The sequence below is a fragment of the Aegilops tauschii genome, chromosome 1, assembly GCF_002575655.3.
Source record: "Aegilops tauschii subsp. strangulata cultivar AL8/78 chromosome 1, Aet v6.0, whole genome shotgun sequence".
NCBI lineage: Eukaryota > Viridiplantae > Streptophyta > Magnoliopsida > Poales > Poaceae > Aegilops > Aegilops tauschii.
The window spans coordinates 419,242,129-419,251,271 of record NC_053035.3 but is presented as its reverse complement, the minus strand read 5'-3'; positions in this window follow the sequence as shown (position 1 = coordinate 419,251,271).

Sequence of the window (9,143 nt, the reverse complement as noted above, 5' to 3'; positions counted from 1 at the left end):
CGCGCCGATGCATTTTGGGTGCAATTTTGGGCCGGAAATGGGTCTGCACGGACGTGATGCGGATGAATTTTGGGAATGGGTCGGCGCTCTGGGCCGGCGTTTTTGTTCGCGCCGACCCAAATGGACGTGGGCGGACGAAATGGGTCGCCCCCTTGGAGTTGCTCTAAGAGGATATAGACAAATCTGACCCCTCAAATGTCCGTGGACGCGTCTGAACGTGTCCGCGGACAGTGGCTAGTCACGTCTTAAATATTTGATTCTACAATCGGGTATTTCAGAGTAGAAACGTCAATTTGATATTATTACGTGCAACGTGAATCGATATTTAAGTGGAGCTCGTCTGGCTCCGCCGCGCCTATGTCCGGCGGCCGACTACGCTCCCAAGAGTGCTAGTTCGGTCGCCTGCAAGGTAGAGTAGAGTATGGGACACGAGTCAGCTCACAAGACTCAAGGAGCCGTTGTCTCCCATGCCCTACTCTTCCTCATCGGAGCCCGGAACCCGGACGTTAGATCAATGATGGATCCGTCCTGGGACGAGCCGGCGACATCCACCACGATGCGATTGTGGCGCCCGGACTGTGATATGTCTCTAATGTATCTATAATTTTTTATTGTTCCATGCTATTATATTATCTGTTTTGGATGTTTTATATGCATTATATTCTATTTTATATTATTTTTGGGACTAACCTATTAACCTAAAGCCTAGTGCCAGTTCCTGATTTTTTCCTTGTTTTAGAGTTTCACAGAAAAAGAATATCAAACGGAGTCCAAACGGAATGAAACTTTCGCGATGATTTTTCTTGGACCAGAAAATATCTAGAGGACTTAGAGTACACGTCAGGAAAGCCACGAGACGGCCACAAGGACGGAGTGCGCGCCCAGGGGGTAGGGCGTGCCCCCACCCTTGTGGGCCCCTCGTGACTCCACCGACCTATTTCTTCCGCCTATATATTCTCAAATATTCCAAAACCTATGAGGAGAGCCACAAAACTACTTTTCCGCCGCCGCAACCTTCTGTACCCGTGAGATCCCATCTAGGGGCCTTTTCCGGCGTCCTTCCAAAGGGGGAATCAATCATGGAGGGCTTCTACATCAACACCATTGCCTCTCCGATGAAGCATGAGTAGTTTACCACAGACCTACGGGTCCATAGCTAGTAGCTAGATGGCTTCTTCTCTCTCTTTGATTCTCAATACCATGTTTTCCTCGATGTTCTTGGAGATCTATTCGATGTAATACTTTTTTGCGGTGTGTTTGCCGAGATCCGATGAATTGTGGATTTATGATCAGTTTATCTATGAATATTATTTGAATCTTCTCTGAATTCTTATATGCATGATTTGATATCTTTGCAAGTCTCTTCGGACTATCGATTTGGTTTGGCCAACTAGATTGGTTTTTCTTGCAATGGGAGAAGTGCTTAGCTTTGGTTTCAATCTTGCGGTGTCATTTCCCAGTGACAGTAGGGGCAGCAAGGCACGTATTGTATTGTTGCCATCGAGGATAAAAAGATGGGGTTTACATCATATTGCTTGAGTTTATTCCTCTACATCATGTCATCTTACTTAATACGTTACTCTGTTCTGCATGAACTTAATACTCTAGATGCAGGCAGGAGTCGGTCGATGTGTGGAGTAATAGTAGTAGATGCAGGCAGGAGTCAGTCTACTTGATACGGACGTGTTGCCTATATTCATGATCATTGCCTTAGATATCGTCCTAACTTTGCGCTTTTCTATCAATTGCTCGGTAGTAATTTGTTCACCCACCGTAATATTTTCTATCTTGAGAGAAGCCTCTAGTGAAACCTATGGCCCCCGGGTCTACTTTCCATCATATAAGTTTTCGATCTACAATTTTAGTTTCCTATTTACTTCCTTTGCAATCTTTTACTTTCCATTCCATAAACCCCAAAAATACCAAAAAATATTACTTTACCGTTTATCCATCTCTATCAGATCTCAATTTGCAAATAACCGTGAAGGGATTGACAACCCCTTTATCGCGTTGGGTGCAAGTTGGTGTTTGTTTGTGCAGTTATTCGGTGACTTGTGCGTTGTCTCCTACTGGATTGATACCTTGGTTCTCAAAACTGAGGGAAATACTTACTCTACTTTGCTGCATCACCCTTTCCTCTTCAAGGGAAAAACCAACGCAAGCTCAAGAGGTAGCAGACTGCTCCATACGTGGTGTCGGAGAATGCGACTCCGCCTCGCCGACATCCACCGCCATGAGGGTTGTCGCTGCCTCGCGCGCCCACTGCCTCGCACAGTAGGCACGTTGTGCCATGTTTGCTTTGGACAACGCCCATGGTGCGTCCATGGCACGGCGCGCCAATGGAGGGGTTGCGCGCCCGTCACTGCGTTCGGACGCCTGACGGACGACACCGCCTCCGGTGAGGCAGTGATAGCACACCTAGCGCTGGATCCATGCGCCATTTGGGCGGACGCAGTGAATTCCCGACGAAAGGAGTCCGAGCCCTGCCTCGCACGGGCCTCCTCCCGGGAGCGGCGGAGCGCAAGCCGGACGACCATCTCCTCCTCGTGAAGGACTCAGATCCACTGCCCGCCATGCCGGAGAAGGCCAGAAAGGAGCTTGGGTGGCGGAGGGGAGTGGAGTGAAGTGGTTAGGGTTTGATCCGGCAAACGGATGGAGAGAAATATATGTGGGCCCAGCTGGGCCAGCATGGACCGGGTCCAACGTGGCGGACGCGTCCGGACGCCCCCATATCCGTCTCATATTTGGGCTGGATATGAGGGGTGCTGGTCAGCATGGGCGTTCGAGGCCCGTTTGAGTCACCCGTCTGAATCAAACTTTTGTGCCGGTCAGTGACCGAGCCGTCCGCCTAGGTATTTGAGACGGGTTTGGGCCATCCGGTTATAGATGCTTTAATAGCTCCATACTTCGGAAATATCAAATCTTGTTTGTTTTGGCTGTGTAAAGAAAATTGGTCCTTCAACAGTGTTTGGAAGGGAAAGTTGCAGTGCACTGTCAAATATTAAAAAAAAGAACACTGATGCAATGAATAGCCCAGTGCCAACTTCCCACGGTAGTGATGAATTCTGATTGCCTATAAATTAACAAGTAAACTGGTTCATCTAGTACATAAATAATTGGTTCATCATGTGGTTACATATTTATCAATTATTACTTAAAAGGGGTCCCTACTTAAAATGTTGCCATAAATTAACAAGTACATATAAGTTTTTTTTAGGGAAAGTACAGATAAGTATACTGGTCAAATATCTCTCAACGACCATACAGGTTCAGAAGCTAAAAAAACATACAGGTTCAAACATAGAAGTGCATAGCCATTATTACAAACAAGTTCACATGTACTAGCATAAAAGATAATCGAGATGTCCTAGATTATAGGAATTGCGGGCCGATAATCTTTCAAATCTTTTTTTAACACAGCAGATGCCCACAATTACACACACATACATTCATTCATGTGATCGCACGCACGCAGACCCTACCTTTATGAGCACCTCTGAGACACTGAGCCGAAATCATATCTTGAGATTGATGAAGTCACGACAGACGCCTCGTAGTTTTTTTTGCGAGAAAACTTCCGATCTATTCATCAACTGCCAAGGTAGTACAAAGAATACCATAAGTAAAAAAATAATACATTCAGATCCGTAGACCAACTAGCGACGACTACAAGCACTGGGGTGAAGACGGCGGGAGCTAAGGCCCCATAGCACCAGCGCACCAGAACAACAACCGCCGCCGATGAAGAGAAGCGTAAATCAGAAGGATCCAACCTATAAAAAAACGAGACCAACCCGGGCTAGACTAGCCTGTTGGCATTTTTTATAGAAGAAAACTCCGTGATCACCAAGCGCTCGAGCCGAGACTCGAACTCTGATGGGCTAGCTGCGAACTCCCGTGCCTTGCCAACTGAGGTACGCTCCGTTCTCAGGATCCAACCTATAGACACATGAACACAAATGAACAAAGACAAGATCCATATAGATCCACCGAAGACCAACGCCGACCGAATCCTGTGAGATCCGCCGGAGACAAACCTCCACACCCCCTGCGACGATGCTACAAAACACCATCGGGATGAGGACTAGGTGGGGAGAAAATTATTCCATCTTCTAAGACTTGACATTGTCTCGTCTCCTTAAGTAGGACACAAACCCTAAGAGAACTAAAAAAAGCATGAAACGTAGTTGACTGAACATTTCCTCAAACTGAACGAACATCACCGGCTCATCCTCCTCTTTCACCAAACCATTCTCTGATGACCTACCAGTACCATTAGGCCGACTTCAACTTCCCACAAGGTTTTGATCAAACATAGTGTTAAAGGTGTGGAGTTACCACTAGCACAAATTTGATTTCAAATCAAAGGGCTTTTTTTAGGGATCCTGGATTCAAGCAGTAGCATATAAAACCACCCAGACATGGCACGTACAGTACATTATATTGTGTCTAGTCTAGTGCATTATATTTCGCAGGACGCTGTGTCTAGTTGTATCCTTCCAACAAATGAAAATTCAGTTTCGCATCGGGGATCTTGGGGGCTTCGCTAGCATAATTCATCAAAACGAGAAGCATCCATGATAACTTCATGTATGCCCGCAATCTTGCTCGCCGCCTCCATAAGAGGAAGACCCCCTCCCTTCTGTTCAAGCTTGATATCCGTAAGGCTTTTGACTCGGTCAGATGTGAGTACCTGCTAGAGCTCCTCGAGAGGAGAGGGTTCCCAAGCAAATTTGGAGATTGGATTGCGGCTCTGTGGTGCACCTCCTCTTCGAGAGTCCTGCTAAATGGGGTGGCCGGCACCCCCATCAAGCACGGCTGTGGGCTACGGCCAGGGGACTGATATGTGTCCAACGTATCTATAATTTTTGATTGTTCCAAACTGTTATATTATCATTCTTGGATGTTTTACAATCATTTTATAGCCATTTTATATCATTTTTTGGTACTAACCTATTGACATAGTGCCCAATGCCAGTTGCTATTTTTTGCATGTTTTTTACATCACAGGAAATCAGTACCAAACAGAGTCCAAAGGCAGCGAAACTTTTTGTGGATTTTTTTGGACCATAAGACATCCAGTGGGCCAAAGAAGTACCGAAGAGGGAGCCCGAGGTGAGCACAAGACACTAGGGTATGCCTGGGGGCCCAAGCGTGCCCTGGTGGGTTGTGCCCACCTCGGTGGCCTCCCGCACCGACTCTTTGCTCTAAAAATACCCCAATATTCCAGAAACCCTAGGGGAGAACGAAAATCAATTCCAGCCGCCGCAAGTTCCAGAACCACCAGATCCAATCTAGACACCATCTCGGAGGGGTTCATCATGTCCATTGGTGAAGGAAATATGCCCTAGAGGCAATAATAAAGTTGTTATTTATATTTCCTTATATCATGATAAATGTTTATTATTCATGCTAGAATTGTATTAACCGAAAACTTAGTACATGTGTGAATACATAGACAAACAGAGTGTCACTAGTATGCCTCTATTTGACTAGCTCGTTGAATCAAAGATGGTTAAGTTCCCTAGCCATAGACATGAGTTGTCATTTGATTGACGGGATCACATCATTAGAGAATGATGTGATTGACTTGACCCATTCCGTTAGCTAAGCACTTAATCGTTTAGTATATTGATATTGCTTTCTTCATGACCTATACATGTTCCTATGACTATGAGATTATGCAACTCCCGAATACCAGAGGAACACTTTGTGTGCTACCAAACATCACAACGTAACTGGGTGATTATAAAGGTGCTCTATAGGTGTCTCCAATGGTACTTGTTGAGTTGGCATAGATCGAGATTAGGATTTGTCACTCCGAGTGTCGGAGAGGTATCTCTGGGCCCTCTTGGTAATGCACATCACTATAAGCCTTGCAAGCAATGTGACTAATGAGTTAGTTGCGGGATGATGCATTACGGAACGAGTAAAGAGACCTGCCGGTAACGAGATTGAACTAGGTATTGAGATACCGACGATCGAATCTCGGGCAAGTAACATACCGATGACAAAGGGAACAACGTATGTTGTTATGCGGTTTGACCGATAAAGATCTTCATAGAATATGTAGGAGCCAATATGAACATCCAGGTTCCGCTATTGGTTATTGACCGGAGACGTGTCTCAGTCATGTCTACATAGTTCTCGAACTCGTAGGGTCCGCATGCTTAACGTTTGGTGACGATCGGTATTATGATTTTATGCGTTTTGATGTACCGAAGGTTTTTTGGAGTCCCGGATGTGATCACGGACATGATGAGGAGTCTCGAAATGGTCGAGACATAAAGATCGATATATTGGATGACTATGTTTGGACGCCGGAATGGTTCCGGGTGAGTTCGGGCAAATACCGAAGTACCGGGAGGTTACCGGAACCCCCCGGGAAGTATATGGGCCTTATTGGGCCATAGTGGGAGAGAGGAGAGGGAAGCCTAGGAGGGGGCGCCCCCCAAGCCCAATCCGAATTCGGTGGGGGCCCCCCCCCTTTCCTTTCCCCTCTCTCCCCCTTCCTTCCTTTGCTAATCCGACTAGGGAAGGGGGGGAATCCTACTCCCACTGGGAGTAGGACTCCCTTGGGGCTCGCCATAGGAGGGCCGACCCTCCCCCTTCCCTCCACTCCTTTATATACGGAGGAGGGGGGCACCCCTTTGAGACATAAGTTGATCATTGATCTCTTAGCCGTGTGTGGTGCCCCCCTCCACCATAACCCACCTTGGTCATATCGTCGTAGTGCTTAGGCGAAGCCCTGCGTCGGTAGCTTCATCATCACCGTCATCATGCCATCGTGCTGACGAAGCTCTCCCTCGACACTCTGCTGGATCGTGAGTTCGTGGGACGTCACCGAGCCGAACGTGTGCAGATCGCAGAGGTGCCGTACTTTCGGTACTAGGATCGGTCGACCGCGAAGACATACGACTACATCAACCGCGTTGTCATAACGCTTCCGCTTACGGTCTACGAGGGTACATGGACAACACTCCCCCCTCTTGTTGCTATGCATCACCATGATCTTGCGTGTACGTAGAACTTTTTTTGAAATTACTGCGTTCCCCAACAATTGGTGCCTCTCCGATGATGCGTGAGTAGTTCTTTGTAGACCTACGGGTCCGTAGTTAGTAGCTAGATGGATTCCTCTATCTCATTTGATTCTCAATACAATGGTCTCTTGGAGATCCATATGATGTAACTCTTTTTTGCGGTGTCTTTGTTGGGATCCGATGAACTTTGAGTTTATGATCAGATCTATCTTTTTATCCATGAAAGTTATTTGAGTCTTCTTTGATCTCTTATATGCATGATTGCTTATAGCCCCGTATTTCTTCTCCGATATTTGGGTTTTGTTTGGCCAACTTGATATATTTATCTTGCAATGGGAAGAGGTGCTTTGTGATGGGTTCGGTCTTACGGTGCTTGATCCCAGTGACAGAAAGGGAACCGACACATATGTATCATTGATGTTAAGGATAAAACGATGGTGGTCTATTTATACATAAATAGATATTGTCTACATCATGTCATCGTTCTTATTGCATTACTCCGTTTTCCATGAACTTAATACACTAGGTGCATGTTGGATAGCGGTCGATGTGTGGAGTAATAGTAGTACATGCAGGCAGGAGTCGGTCTACTAATCTTGGACGTGATGCCTACATAATGATCATTGCCTGGATATCGTCATGATTATTTGAAGTTTTATCAATTGCCCAACAGTTTCACCTACCGTTTGCTATTTTTCTTGAGAGAAGCCACTAGTGAAACCTACGGCCATCGGGTCTTATTTTATTTGCCTTTGCGATCTATTTGCCTTTGCTTTTTTTCAGATCTATTAAACCAAAAATACAAAAATACCTTGCTGCACTTTATTTTATTTGGCGTTCGATCTATCAAATTATTACAACTCTCTCACGTCTGTTTGCCAATTTCTGGCGCCGTTGCCCGAAAGGGATTGACAACCCCTTCAATAGTCGGGTTGCGAGTATTTGTTATTTGTGTGCAGGTGCTGTTTACGTGGTGTTGCGTGGTTCTTCTACTGGTTCGATAACCTTGGTCTTATCACTGAGGGAAATACCTACCGTTGCTGTGCTGCATCATCCCTTCCTCTTTGGGGAAATACCGACGTAGTTCTAGCAGACATCAAAAGGAATTTCTGGCGCCGTTGCCGGGGAGACATCATCAACACATACCAGGTTCCTAATCACAAATCTCATCTCCTCGCAATTTACATTATTTGCCATTTGCCTCTCGTTTTCCTCTCCCCCACTTCACAAAAAATTGCCGTTTTATTCGCCATCTTTTTGTTCGCCGTTTTCTTGCCGGATCTGTTTTTGAGTGCAATCTTGTTGCGTAGTCACAATGACTCAAGAGAACACCAAGTTGTGTGATTTCTCAAATACCAACAACAATGATTTTCTAAGCACTCCGATTGCTCCTCCCGCCGCTAGTGCGAAGACTTGTGATATTAATACTGCTTTGCTGAATCTCGTTATGAAAGATCAATTTTCCGGTACTCCTAATGAGGATGCCGCGTCCCATCTTAACACATTCGTGGAATTATGCGATATGCAAAAGAAAAAAGATGTGGACAATGATGTTGTGAAGTTGAAATTATTTCCGTTTTCTTTGCGAGATCATGCAAAAATTTGGTTTTCTTCTTTGCCTCGCAATAGTATCGATTCTTGGAATAAGTGCAAACATGCTTTTATTGCTAAGTATTTTCCGGCTGCGAAAATTATTTCCCTTAGAACCCAGATCATGAATTTTAAGCAACTTGAACATGAGCATGTTGCGCAATCTTGGGAAAGGATGAAATTGATCCTAAGGAATTGCCCAACTCATGGGTTAAATCTTTGGATGATCATACAAAAAATTTATGCGGGGTTGAATTTTGTTTCTCGTAATCTTTTAGATTCCACCGCGGGTGATACTTTTATGGAAATTACTTTTGGTGAAGCCACCAAATTACTTGATAATATCATGGCAAATTATTCACAATGGCATACCGAAAGAGCTCCTACTAGTAAAAAAGTTAATTCGGTTGAAGAATTTTTTTCTTTGAGTGAATAACTTGATGCTCTTATGAAATTGGTTGCTAATAAAAGTGCTCCTATTGATTTTAATGATGTGCCTTTGTCTACTTTGAT